The sequence below is a fragment of the Acinonyx jubatus genome, chromosome B1, assembly GCF_027475565.1.
Source record: "Acinonyx jubatus isolate Ajub_Pintada_27869175 chromosome B1, VMU_Ajub_asm_v1.0, whole genome shotgun sequence".
NCBI lineage: Eukaryota > Metazoa > Chordata > Mammalia > Carnivora > Felidae > Acinonyx > Acinonyx jubatus.
In genome coordinates, this window is record NC_069382.1 from 164,527,798 (window position 1) to 164,541,615 (window position 13,818).

At 37.2% G+C, this 13,818-nt stretch overlaps 1 long non-coding RNA gene across 1 annotated transcript in view; it reads left to right on the top strand.

Moving 5' to 3' along the window:
- Positions 1-10,836, top strand: part of LOC113602979 (uncharacterized) — a 16,186-nt gene extending 5,350 nt beyond the window's left edge. The window contains exons 2-4 of the long non-coding RNA XR_003424575.2: positions 5,827-6,045; positions 7,204-7,344; positions 10,221-10,836. This is a non-coding gene — a long non-coding RNA (uncharacterized LOC113602979). The remainder of the gene's footprint in view (positions 1-5,826; positions 6,046-7,203; positions 7,345-10,220) is intronic.
- Positions 10,837-13,818: the final 2,982 nt, after the last annotated feature.

The following is a 13,818-nucleotide window of genomic DNA, read 5'->3' on the forward strand; positions in this document are numbered from 1 at the left end:
TTTTATCCTCCTAAAATATGGGGGGGCATAAGGTTGGAAGTGCAAGTGTTATGCCCAGAATTCGTGATCTCCAAGACCACCAGGGAGCCGAGTCCGATGCAAAAGCAAAAAGCTGGAGCTCAATCCCCTACCTGCACCAACGCAGCAGTGAGATGCGAGGGGGGGGGGGGGGGGAGCGAGTTTCAAAAGCACAAAGGTTTTATTGGGGCCTAGGGGCAGTTGGTGAGGTAATGGCTGTGGCCTCAGCCGATTAGCTGGGGAAGGGTCGGAGTCCTGTTACGCAGGTCGCCAGGTGTGTTTTGATCAGGAAGTTTGAATGGGTGAGCAAGAGGTTAATCAAGGGGAGGAGGCGTGGTCAAGGTGAGGGACACAGAACAAGGTGGAGTCGGCCGGCGTAGGCCCGCCCTTTCACAAGCACCATGCTCAACGTGTGGCTTGAGCTCACAACCTTGAAATTAAGACTCATGTGCTCTCTGCCCCAAGATTAGAAGTGTTAAAGAGAGTATCAGAACCCAAACTGTACAGCAATAGCTAAGTGAAGGTTACTGCAGTGTTTCTCCCAGAGAATGTGCTGTCATTCTGGTCAGAACCACGTGGCCCTCAAACCTCAGCAGGGTGTTCTCCCAAAGAAAAACTAGGTGCTGACAGTAAATGAAACAATGGTGGATATTGGTGTTAATAAATGTCTCTATAGGCATTAAAGGATTAGTAAACAATCCTGGAGAGTGCACGTCTAAGAGCAAGAATGCCAAGGAAAAATAGATTTTTATTCCTTAAGGGAATTAATTTTTTGTGACTTCATTTGTCTTTTAGAAAATCACTTTAGCATCTGCGTCTTACCTACGTTATTTTTTGCTTCTCTGATTTTCTTTTGTAAATTATTATTTGTACAGTGCTGATTATTTTTCCTCTTCTAATTTCTCTGACTTTTATCATTAGTTTTAGATTCATTAAACAGCTCATAAATATTCATTTATTTCAAAGTGCGTTACCATAGGGAGTATCATTCAGTTTTGTGCTCATTTCTCTTTGGCAGTTGTGGAATTTTTTTTTAATCTTTATTTGTTTATTTGAGAGACAGAGGGAGGGAGAGGGAGGGGCAGAGAGAGAGGAGAGAGAGAACCCCAAGCAGGCTCCACACTATCAGCCCATGACCCAACTCAATGCTCAATCCCATGAACTGTGAGATCATGACCTGAGCCGTAATATAGAGTCAGATGCTTGAGTGACTGAGCTGAGCCACCGAGATGCCCCTGTTGTGGAGCATTTTTTTATTTCTTTCTTGCTCTGAAGGAAAGGAATTGTCACTTCTAGAGTAACGAATATGAGGAATACTTTTTTTTTTCCTAGTTTTATTTATTTATTTATATTTGAATTTACATCCAAATTAGTTAGCATATAGTGCAACAATGATTTCAGGAGTAGATTCCTTAGTGCCCCTTACCCATTTAACCCATCCCCCCTTGAACAACCCCTCCCATAACCCTCAGTTTGTTCTCCATATTTATGTGTCTCTTCTGTTTTTTCCCCCTCCCTGTTTTTATATTATTTTTGTTTCCCTTCCCTTATGTTCATCTGTTTTGTCTCTTAACGGCCTCATGTGAGTGAAGTCATATGATTTTTGTCTTTCTCTGACTAATTTCACTTAGCATAATACCCTCCAGTTCCATCCACATAGTTGCAAATGGCAAGATTTCATTCTTTTTGATTGCCAAGTAATACTCCATTGTGTATATGTATGTATGTATGTGTATATATATATATATATATATATACCACATCTTCTTTATGCATTCATCCAGCGATGGACATTTGAGCTCTTTCCATACTTTGGCTATTGTTGATAGTTCTGCTATAAACATGGGGGTGCATGTGTCCCTTCGAAATAGCACACCTGTATCCTTTTGATAAATGCCTAGTAATGCAATTGCTGGTTCATAGGGTAGTTCTATTTTTAGTTTTTTGAGGAACCTCCATACTGTTTTCCAGAGTGGCTGCACCAGCTTGCATCCCCACTAACAATGCAAAAGAGATCCTCTTTTTCACATCCTCACCAACATCTGTTGTTGCCTGAGTTGTTAATGTGAGCCACTCTGACAGGTGTAAGGTGGTAACTCACTGATGATGAGTGATGTTGAGCATTTTTTTATGTGTCAGCTGGCCATCTGGATGTCTTCTATGGAGAAATGTCTATTCATGTCTTTTGCCCATTTCTTCACTGGATTCTTTGTTTTTTGGGTGTTGAGTTTGATAAGTTCTTTATAGATTTAGGATACTAACCCTTTATCTGATATGTCATTTGCAAATATCTTCTCCCATTCTGTCGGTTGCCTTTTAGTTTTTCTGATTGTTTCCTTCACTGTGCAGAAGCTTTTTATTTTGATGAGGTCCCAGTAGTTCATTTTTGCTTTTGTTTCCCTTGCCTCTGGAGACATGTTGAATAAGAAGTTGCTGCGGCCAAGATCGAAGAGGTTTTTGCCTGCTTTCTCCTCGAGGATGTTGATGGCTTCCTGTCTTACATTGAGGTCTTTCATCCATTTTGAGTTTATTTTTGTGTATGGTGTAAGAAAGTGGTCCAGGTTCATTCTTCTGCAAGTTCCTGTCCAGTTTTCCCAGCACCACTTGCTGAAGAGACTGTCTTTATTCCATTGGATATTCTTTCCTGCTTGGTCAAAGATTAGTTAGCCATATGTTTGTGGGTCCGTTTCTGGGTTCTCTATTCTGTTCCATTGATCTGACTGTTCTTGTGCGGGTACCACACTGTCTTGATGATTACAGCTTTGTAGTATACCTTGAAGTCTGGGGTTGTGATGCCTCCTGCTTTTGGTTTTCAAGATTGGTTTGGCTATTTGGGGTCTTTTCTGGTTCCATACAAATTTTAGGATAATTTGTTCTGGCTCTGTGAAGAATGCTGGTGTTATTTTGATAGGGATTGCATTGACTATGTAGATTGCTTTGGATATTATTGACATTTTAACAATATTTGTTCTTCCTATCCAGGAGCATGGAATCTGTTTCCATTTTTTTGTGTCTTCTTCAATTTCTTTCATAAGCTTTCTATAGTTTTCAGTGTATAGATTTTTCACCTCTTTGGTTAGATTTATTCCTAGGTATTTTATGGTTTTTTGTGTGAGGAATAAATACTTTTAAAGTTGAACTAGGAATATGAAAAAACAAGTGTCCAAAAAAAAAAAAAAAAAGCCTAGAGGCTCTACTTGAAAGAATCTCTGTGGATTGCAGAGGATTTAAGTTTGCAATAAAATGTGTGAGCAGAAATTGTTGCACATTCAGGCTGTACATCCAACAACGTTGCATTAAAGATTATAGTCTCTTACCAGAAGCTTCTGGAGTGGCCACATCAAGAATGTAGCGTCTTTTTAGATGCACTTATTTGCAATATTTTAGTAGTTATGGGAGGTGTTTTTATACATCATATAATCCAAAAACTTCATTTTATTGATAAAAAATGGAGATCCAGGGAAGCTAAGTAAATTGCCTGAGGTCAAATGGGGGAAGAAGCCATCTTACATTATTGTATGTATGCTGTGTGTGTCTGGAGGAAATGATGACTAGGGAAATCTCTGAGACAAAACTCTGTGGTGGTCTTAGTGAAGGAATTTGATACTGTCCTTCCCTCTAGAAAAAGGTGAGCTGTAGGTCCTCTGGTATCATGTAGGTTTTGTTGGATGAATCTCATATCTCCCATTTCCCTTCTTCATTATAACAGATGATTTAGGGAGAAATAGCATGAGTGTCTGACATCTAGAAGACACATTATAGTAGATAATGTTTTGCCTTGCCAGATGAATTATATGACTTTCTTAGAAAAGGAGAATTTCATAAAATTGGCATGATTTTTATGAAGATGAGTTTTGTTCGTTTAATTAGTTGGTTTTTGTTTTTTTTTAAGAACTAACAAAAAAGCAGTTTTACTGAAAAGGATCTTTTATTATCTATTGTTACAGAGCAACACACATTCATTATCTCATAGTTTCTGGGTCAAGAAACCTCACATGGCTTATTTGGGTCCCCTGTTTTCACAGACTATGACAAGGCTGCAATGAAGGTGTTTGAACTAGGAATCTCATCTGAACTAGCATCTCATCTGAAGTTGCAGCCAGAGAAGGGTCTGTCACCAGGCTCACTCAGTGACTGTTGGCAGCATTCAGATTGGGTTGACTGAGATCCTCACTTCTTACCTGTCTATTTACTGGAGCCCTCCCAGTTACATGCCTCCTGGGCCTCTCCCACAATGCAGCTCATATCATCAAAGTGTGCAAGCCATGCAGACAATAGATAGAGTCTCCCAACAAGACAGAAGTCACAATCATTTGTAACTTAATCGTGGCCATTACACCCCATGACCATTGTCATATTTTACTGATTAGAACCAAGCTACTTGTCCAGATTACACTCAAGGAAAGGTATTATACAAAACATGAACACCAGGATGCTGGTATCAATCAGAACCATATAAGATGCTTCCTACAACAACTGTAAAGCAAGCTTTCCAATAAGATCTCTCAATATCACTATTATTCTGTGAGAACTATAGTATGATATCCACAGCCTAAAATTCACAGCTTTAACAGTTGCTTGGCAGGATATTTCCATATAAAAACACTGTCCTGCAACCCTTGGAGATCACTGGTCTTTAATGTGTTCATAGTTTTGCTTTTTCTAAATATCATATGGTTGGAATTATAGAGTATATAACCTTTCCAGATTAACTTCTTTCACCGTGTAATATATATTTAAGTTTCCTGCATATCTTTTCATGACTTGATAACTCCTTTCTCTTTAGTGCTGCATATTTCATTGTATGGATGTATCACAGTTTATCCATTTGCCTACTGAAGAACCTGTTGGTTGCTTCCAAGTTTTGGCAGTTATGAAGTTGCTATAAACATCAACGTGTAGCTTTGTTATAGACATACATTTTTCAATTCCTTTGTGTAAATGCCAAGGAGTGTGATACGTCTATTTCTTAATAGAAATGTTTGTCATTAATATTTGCTAAGCAATTAATTTATCACTATGTTATGCTAATTACTGTGAGCTATTACTGTTTCTAACTTCATGTATATAGGAACATATATGTAAAACATATATAACACTGTAATATATGTATTTAACTAAAACGAACTCATGTAAGTTCTAAAGGCTATTACATGATTTGAGGAATATATGTAAAATGGTCAGTCCTGAAAATCAATTCTGCCAAATGAATTTGAGAGTATATTTCTTTTTTTAAATGTTGGTTTATTTATTTATTTATTTATTTATTTGGAGACAATGAGTGGGGGAGGGGCAGAAAGAGGAAGAGAATCTTAAGCAGGCTCCACACTCAGCATGGAGCCTGACACGGGTCTTGATCCCATGACTCTGGGATCTTGACCTGAGCCAAAATCAAGAGTCAACTGCTCAACCAACTGAGCCACCCAGGTGCCATCTTCCTCACTAATTTACTACCCTAAGCCCAGACTTCTTTGTCTCATCAATTCTTCACAAATCTATTTTTTTTGGCTTATGTCAATTTAATTATTAGACCAACCAAAGCATCTGGAAGGAAGAAGAGAATTTTCTGCCCCTATACCAATTCCACACACCAAATCATGTTCTACTTATTTATTGCTGTATTACAAACCACTCCAAAATGTAGTGGCTTAAAATAAGAACCATTCCTTTTGCTTATCTATCTGCAGTTTGGGCAGGACTTGGCAGGGATGAGTTCTTTCTGTTTCCTGATAACTGTGGCCTCAACTGGGATGACTGGAAAAGCTGGAGACTTGAAATGCCCAACATCTCTTTTTCTTTTGGTTACAGGACCTCTCCATGTGGTGTCTTCACACAGCCTCTCCAGCATGACAGCCTCAGGATAGCTGGTCTTATTATATGGCAAGTGGTCCAAGAACGAGTGTTGCAAGAGACCCGAGCAGAAGCTCAATAGCTTCTTCTTTATTACCCAACTCTGAGAATCTGAGAACACCACTTCTACCACATTTTATTGGTTAAGCAAGGCACTAAGGCCAGCCCATATCCAAGGTGAAGAGAAATAGATCCCACTTCTTAATAAGAGGAGTGTCAAAGAATTTGCAGTTATCCTTCATGGGCCTCAAACCACAAAGTGTTCAGTTGCAGAGGTGTATCATGATTTATTTAACTAGTCCCTTAGACATTCAGGCCAGTAGGAGATTTTACTTTATGTGTGTCCCTGATTACATTCTTAGGATAAATTCTTTCCATTGGATTTGATAAGTCAGGTAACATACAAGTTTTATAATGTGTTTCAATGCCTAATTACCTGCTATGGATTTTTAAATACAATGTACAGTAAAATAAACTCTTAAGAGAGTTCTGATTGCCTTCATATTTACTAAAACTAGATGTTTTCACTTAATTTTGTCTATGTTAATTTGATGGGTCAAAGTTAATTCTAATTTTAGTTTAAAATTATTAATACTTTAAATTTTTGCCTGTTATTAATTGCTCATTTCTTTGCTATTCTTTTCTCTTTCATTTTAATCTCTTTGTCCTTTTCTTCTGAATTAGAAGGTAATATCTTAAGTGTATTCTCTACAGCCCTGATTAAAATTTCTGAACTATCATTTATACTCTATCATTTCCATTGAGGATTTAAATTATTCTGTTTTACTAAATGGCTTCTTTACATGCTTCCTAAATAACCCAACTCCTTTTTGGTATCAGCTTCCTCCTCTTATGTTTTGTTCTAATTTGTTGTCTTCTCATTTAATCTGTTCTCTGACTTTGACTTTGAAGACATGTGTGATCTTGTGAGGAAAATTTAAGTTAAACACAAATCCAGTCCATTACTCTATTTAGTGGGCATTTATAAACCACAATATGTTGCTGTCCTGCAAAAGGGAAGGGATGAAAACGGGCACTCCTGTCAACCCCTCTAAGCTGTGGGCTCCGACTCTTCCCTCAAAACCTCACTAACACTGCAGATGAGCCCTGGAAAAGAAGGAGGGTACAGTATAGATTTGTATACAAAATACTGGTAAAGCTTAATGTTTGTTTTTCATTGGATAAGAATAAATACAAATGGTAGTTCTTCTGTTGGATTTTTATAGTAGGCTGGATCATCAGATTATTCAGCGAAAGTACTGTGTGACATGAAAAGCTCTATTCCCCCAATATAAATTGTCACTAAATACCTCTTATCTTTGACACTACCAATAGCCGCATAGAGGGGAGACGGTAGTTCCAGGATGCATCAACCTTGACAATCAACAACTTCCACCCCAGTGCTACTGCTGCAACTCCTCTTCATGGTATTCCCCAACACCGAGCCTCCTTCTCACTAGAAGAAGCCTTCTTTAAGTATGTATCAGCATACAAGCAGGTGGCCAGATTTTGCCACTGGCACTCAAGCAGAATCCTGGGGTCCCTGGGGCGGCTCAGTCAGTTAAGCGTCAGACTCTTGATTTTTGGCTCACAGTTGATGAGATCTGGCACCGCATCAGCCTCTGCACTGATAGTGTGGATCCTGCTTGGAATTCTCTCCCCCTCTCCCCCCCATGTATTCTCTCCCCCCTTCCTCACTCTCTCAAAAATAAATAGACATTGGGAAAAAAAAAAAAAAAAAAGCAGAATCCTTACCATAATGGCATGGCTGCTTTTTCTTCTAATATGTATAAAGCCGATGACTCCAAGGATCTCAGGAATCTACCTCCTTCTTTTCATATGAATGACTGTTGTCCTGCGTGATGCGAAGAATGTGATAGAAGTCATTTTTCTCACTGCAGACTCATCAAGTTTATCATAGAAATTCTACCCAGATGCTGGCAGTAGGCTGATTCCAAACATCACTTTTTCTAAACCCCCATGAGCATCTTGTTTAGAAATTGTGGGGCAACTTTCTAGCCTAGTGCCATTTTAAACCAAAGACCCAAAATATTTTTAAAAAAGAAACAAAATTGTATTAAAGATATTGTTTTGTCATTAAGTACACTAATTTGCCTAGCTCAAGTTTGTGAATGAAAATATAAATACTTCAAAGTACAGAGTTGTTTGTAAAAGGACACCTATATATTAAGGCAATGCTTGACTAAATGTCCACTAAATTAAAAATTTAAGCTGTAGGTAATGAATGATATCCTAGTGCCAAAAAGTGGAGCTACTGTTTTATGAAATAGAATTTCTATGTTAAGAATTGCATTTAAATATATATATGTATATATACATATATATGTATATACACGTACACACATATACATATATTTATATATATATATAAAATATTTGGTCAATTTTTCAAACTGCTGCAACTCCTTTTACCCACTCAGTGTGATGGAATACCTTGAAAACATTTAATGCTACAATTGCAAAGGTAGAATTATGGCAGAGCATGGGATAGATTTTGCCTTTCATTGCTGAAAGAAATATAGATAAAATATGCTTGCATCATTACTGATTGGTATCTGAGAGAGTTTAATCAAAATAATAAGTGGTATACTGGCAAGAAAGTCCATTCTTAGTCTGTCATTAAAATCTTTATTTCTTTCTAAAAAATAAGAGATAAAAGTTGAAGTAATCTTTCATGTGTAATCACTATTTGTGTACATAAGATACCCATCACTTTCTTTTAGTGAGATGGATTTTTTCATGTAGATTTATGTAATAGCAAAGAAGAATTCATTAATAAATATTTATGTGGTGAATTACTATAAATATTGGACAGAGAGTGAATATAGTTACCTGTTATTCTCCAACTTTATTTCCACCTAGAAGCATAATCATAACAGATAATATTACTGAGCATTTACTATTTGCTCCACATTGTGTTAATTATTCCTGTTACAAAAGCCTGTATAATTTAACTCATGTTTTATACACAAATTTATTTATACTCACACATATATACTAATGTGTGTTACATATGTGTATTCATTTTAATAACTTAGGTATATTATAAAACATGGAAAAATAAAATGAATTTGATAAGATAAAATAAATAGTCCTTAACAGGTAGGTATAAATTCTATGCATTTTTTTTTTGAGAGAGAGAGAGAGAGAGAGAGAGAGAGAGAGGGGCAGATAAGGGGACGGGGGACAGAGGATTTGACTCGGGCTCCTTGCTGACAGCAGTGAGCCCAGTGTGGGGCTTGAGCTCACAAACTGTGAGATCATGACCTGAGCCGAAGTCAAACGCTCAACTGACTGAGCCACCTAGGTGTCCCTAATTGTATTCTTATTTTTCAGATGAGAGAACTAAAGATCCAGGTGGTTAGATACCTTGTGGAGGAATTTACGTAATTAGTAGGAAAGATTTCCTATAAAAATTAACTTTATTGGTCTGCTAAATGTATATAAATTGGATTTTGTTATTACATTTTAAAAAGATTTCATAATAATATGGTTACTAAGAATGTATAATTCAACTACTACTCACATCAACTTTCATAATTTCGGATGCAAATTATCTTTTTGCTAGTGTTTAATTATTACCAAACTAAAAACCTCATGCGTTCAGTAATAATTCTGCTCGATTCCATTTTTTCTCAGACAAAAGTGGAAGCTAACAAGAAATAGCCAAATTGGAACACAACAATAAATTATGACAACGTTAATGAGGGAAAACCTTGTAGTTCTATCTTCTTGCATAGAACACATTGAGCTCTTTAAAATTCATGCATTGGAACAGAATTTTATGCCCATTTTCATTTGACTATGTAATATTCAGGGCTGTGGTTTCAGACTTATAAAATAGAAGCAGCATGGTTTTTAATGGGAACATGATCAGAAACAGATCTTAGGTGGTATTAACAAAAGGAGCATGTAGAGAATACTGACCAAAATATAGTTTTTAAAAGAGTAATGGAAATAAACTAAAAAAACAAAAACAAAAACAGGAGTCTGCTGGGTGCCTCAGTCAATTAAGTGCCCGACTCTTGGTTTTGGCTCAGGTCATGATCTCATAGTTGGTGAGCCAGCTTGGGATTCTCTCTCTCTCTTTCTCTTGCTCTCTGCCCCTCCCCCACACTCCCTCGCTCCTGCACAGGTGCTCTCCCTCAAAATAAATAAACTAAAAAGAAAGTAATGGAACACAGATTGTATCATATTATTTCTACCTTAATAAGAATAGTAATTTATGGTTACAATGGAATCATTGTACACTAAATTGCAATACAGACTGCCAAAATTAAGTAATTACTTGATAAACACTGGTAACAAACAATCCATTTCTTTGTCTGCAGGGGTAGAAAATGATGATACGTTTTTCTCGAAGTTGTTCAGTGGCAGCTCTGTTCTGCCAATATTTTTTGAAGGCTGCACATAAATATCATTTAGTGTTTCCAAAAAGGTACGTTTCTAACAACAGTATTTTGGACAGCCACAGACAGTCTTTTGGGAGAAACAGTTTGAGAAATGAAGGAAAACAGGGCTGGATGTGAGAATTGGTGGTCCAAGCTAGGTTCTGTCACATATTAGGTGTGTGAGTTTGCAAGAGTCATGTAGCTTTCTGAGCCTCTGTTTTTATACCAAAGGATCACAGTAAGGATGTCATAATCTTATGTGATTCTTAAACTGATACACACCATTAGAAATCCTGGGCTCTAAGTATGCAAATTTAAAAGTAGTGATTGTTATCCATCCATCTAAGTATTTATCTTCTAATTTAACACATACATGTTTGCCTAATTGTCAGATACAGGGTGAATTGTTTCAGGTAAAACTGTTGATCATCTCACAATCTCTTTAACACCTGACAGATCACCAGAAACAGAGTAAGAAATTATGGATGAAAATTCTCCTTATTCCCACTGTTAATTGCAGTCAGAAGCAACCAAAGAGACCCCTCCACCCCCCCTACCCCCCCCCCCCGATTTTGGCAAGTCACTATGCCATTAAAGGTACAATTTCAATAGTCTTTACGATGTAAACTTATTACAATCTACCAATGTGATATTTTAAAAGGGACATCTCACTTTTTTGTGTTTTTTTTTAATGTTTATTTATTTTTGGGAGAGAGAGCAGGAGCAGGGAAGGGGTAGAGAGAAAAGGAGTCACAGAATCCGAAGCAGCCTCCAGGATCTGAGCACAGATCTGTCTTCCAGATCTGTCCGCACAGAATCTGACATCAGGCTCCATCTCACAAACTGCGAGATCATGACCTGAGCCAAAGTCGGACATTCAACCGACTGAGCCATCCGGGTGCCCCATCACTTTTTCAAGTAATTACAAACAGAAGTCTAAGTGGGAGAACATGGTGGCTTAACCTATAGTGATAGTGGAGATGGAGAGAATTGGTTAGTGGAAGATATATTTTAGAGGTAGAATCTGTAGCATTCATTGAAGAATTAGATGATTTCAGAGTTAAGTGAGTAAATGGTTTGCAATTCCATTTCTTGGAATGGAGGAGAGAGTATTCAGTTGGGGAGTGTAGAGATTTTTAAAAACGAGTTTGGCTAAAATCGGTTATGGCTATGAGATAACAAATGGTCTGGGACTGTGAAGAAAGGTGAGCGCTGTGTATGACTTCAGGAACTGTCTATACAGAGATGATGTATAGGGCCAAGGAAATGGATAAGATCACCTTAGGAGAGAGTTTAGAGAGAGAAGAGAGGAAAGGGAGGGAAGGATGGAGGGAGAGAGAATGGGAAAAGAGGAAAGGAAAGGAAAATAATTGCAAGCAGAACATAGTGCTCTTTGCATCAGGTAAGAACTTTTTTCATATTATCCCATTTTTTTGATCACTCAGAACCCAGAAATAATTACTTAAGTAGTTGAATTTAAAATAATTAACTGATGAAACTGTGACTATTTATAATATTGATTTAAATGTTCTCTCTGGGCATCTGGATGGCTCAGTTGGTTAAGCATATGACTTTGGCTTAGGTCATGATTTCACAGTTTGTAAGTTCGAGCCCCATATTGGGCTCTCTGCTGTCAACACAGAGCTCATTTTGGATTCTCTGTCTCTCTCTCTCTCTCTCCCTCTCTCTCTCAAAAATAAATAAACATTAAAAAATAAATAAAAAATAAAATAAGCTTTCTCTCTCTGTATTGGAGATATGTATGTATATATACAAATACTCTATATATTAGATGATTCATTAATGGAAAAAAATTTAAATGCATATTTTATGCACATACAATGTTACATTTATAAGAGTAGCTTCACAGTATTCTGGCATATGTATTAATGGTTCATTAATGCAGTTACCAGGAGAATGAAGTCATTTGGTTTATAAATGTTTCATGGCTTATAGTTCACTTGAGGCTTAGATTAATTTCATTTTTATATGCCATTTTTGGTCTATGTATTTCTGCAGTTCATTTAATCAGCTGGTTTTTCATGAAGGAAAACTAACTTGAAAAGCACAAAATCACATAATAAGTTTAAATTTTAAATGGACTAAAATTGAAAATGTTATCTTTGGTAAACTTGTCAGTGAATTTATATGTCAGAAAAAAGAATACACTCTGAGTCCTTGCTGTTACAGGAGGGAACTTGCGTTCTCACACAAAGAACTTTGAAAGAAGGAATAGAAAGCATGATGATCTAAATTTGGCTACTATATAACAATTTGGCCTTTTCCTATGGCATTAATACATTAGTACGAGGAAGCTGTCAGAATTCTGATGTCAGAAATCATCTTCAACAATTGTCCCTCTCTTTCCCCTCCTTTTCAGTAGAAGTTGAACCCTAACAAATCTTTCCACATCTTTTCAACCTGTTCAGTCCTAGCTCCCTGGGACCTTATCCACTTAGAACAGCTTATCATTTCCCCAGAATGAACTTACTTACATGCCTGCTTCACCCTTGGCCCCTCCAATTCATCCTTCCCTCAGCTGCCAAGAATCTTCTATCAGTTTCTCCCATGCCCACTGCTGTCCTAGTCCAAGCCACCTGTGCCTCATGCCTGTGTTACTGCCACAACATCCTCCTAAACAATTTCTGCAAAAACAGATCATATCATCCCATTGCCTAAAATCCTGCAGTGGCATTCCACTTCAAGTTTAATACAATCTAGACTCCTTACCATGTCCTCTATGATCTGGCCTCTGCCTATGCCACTGACTTCGTTCCATCTCCTTCAACTTTTCTCTAATTCAAAATGACTACCACCTGGCTCACTTTCTAAACCACAAACTGCAAAATTCCTTGCCACCTCAGAGAACTGGCTTTAAATCCTCTTCACATAGTCTTTCAAATGGCTTCTTAACAACCAAGTCTCAATCCAAATGACCTTTTCAAGATGCATTCACTGAATACCGAATCCCTCTCCCCTTTGCACTTTCCATCTTAATGGCATATGCTAACTTCTTGATAGAGTTCAGTTGATTCCTGAAATTATCTTGGATAATAATGTGGGCTCTGAGCTTAGCATAACAGGTTTCAAACATTGGCTCTTCCACCTGCTAGCTTCCACCAAGGAAAGGTATTTAATGTCTATTTCTTTTCCTCTAAAATGGGATAATAATACTTCATAAGCTCGTTGCAAGACCTAAATGATTTAAACCTAAAGTTCATAGAACAATGCCTTGCTAGTCATTTTTATTTATTGCAGATACAGTAGAATCTATACTAAACTATATCTCTTTAAAATACAGAGTCTAGTCTGTCCACTTCTGTATGACATCTGGAACACAGTCTGGCATTAAAGAGTAGATCCTCAATAAACGTGTGAGCTACTGTTACCTAAGTAGAGACCTAATAAAGGGCAGCTCTGATCAGAGAAATTCAAACTCCGAATGTTTTAAAATAGTGTGGGGAAAAATTATTTATTTACCATTCTTGCCTTTGGCTCTAGTTGAAAATTTCTAACTGCCAAATATATTTACCCTTGA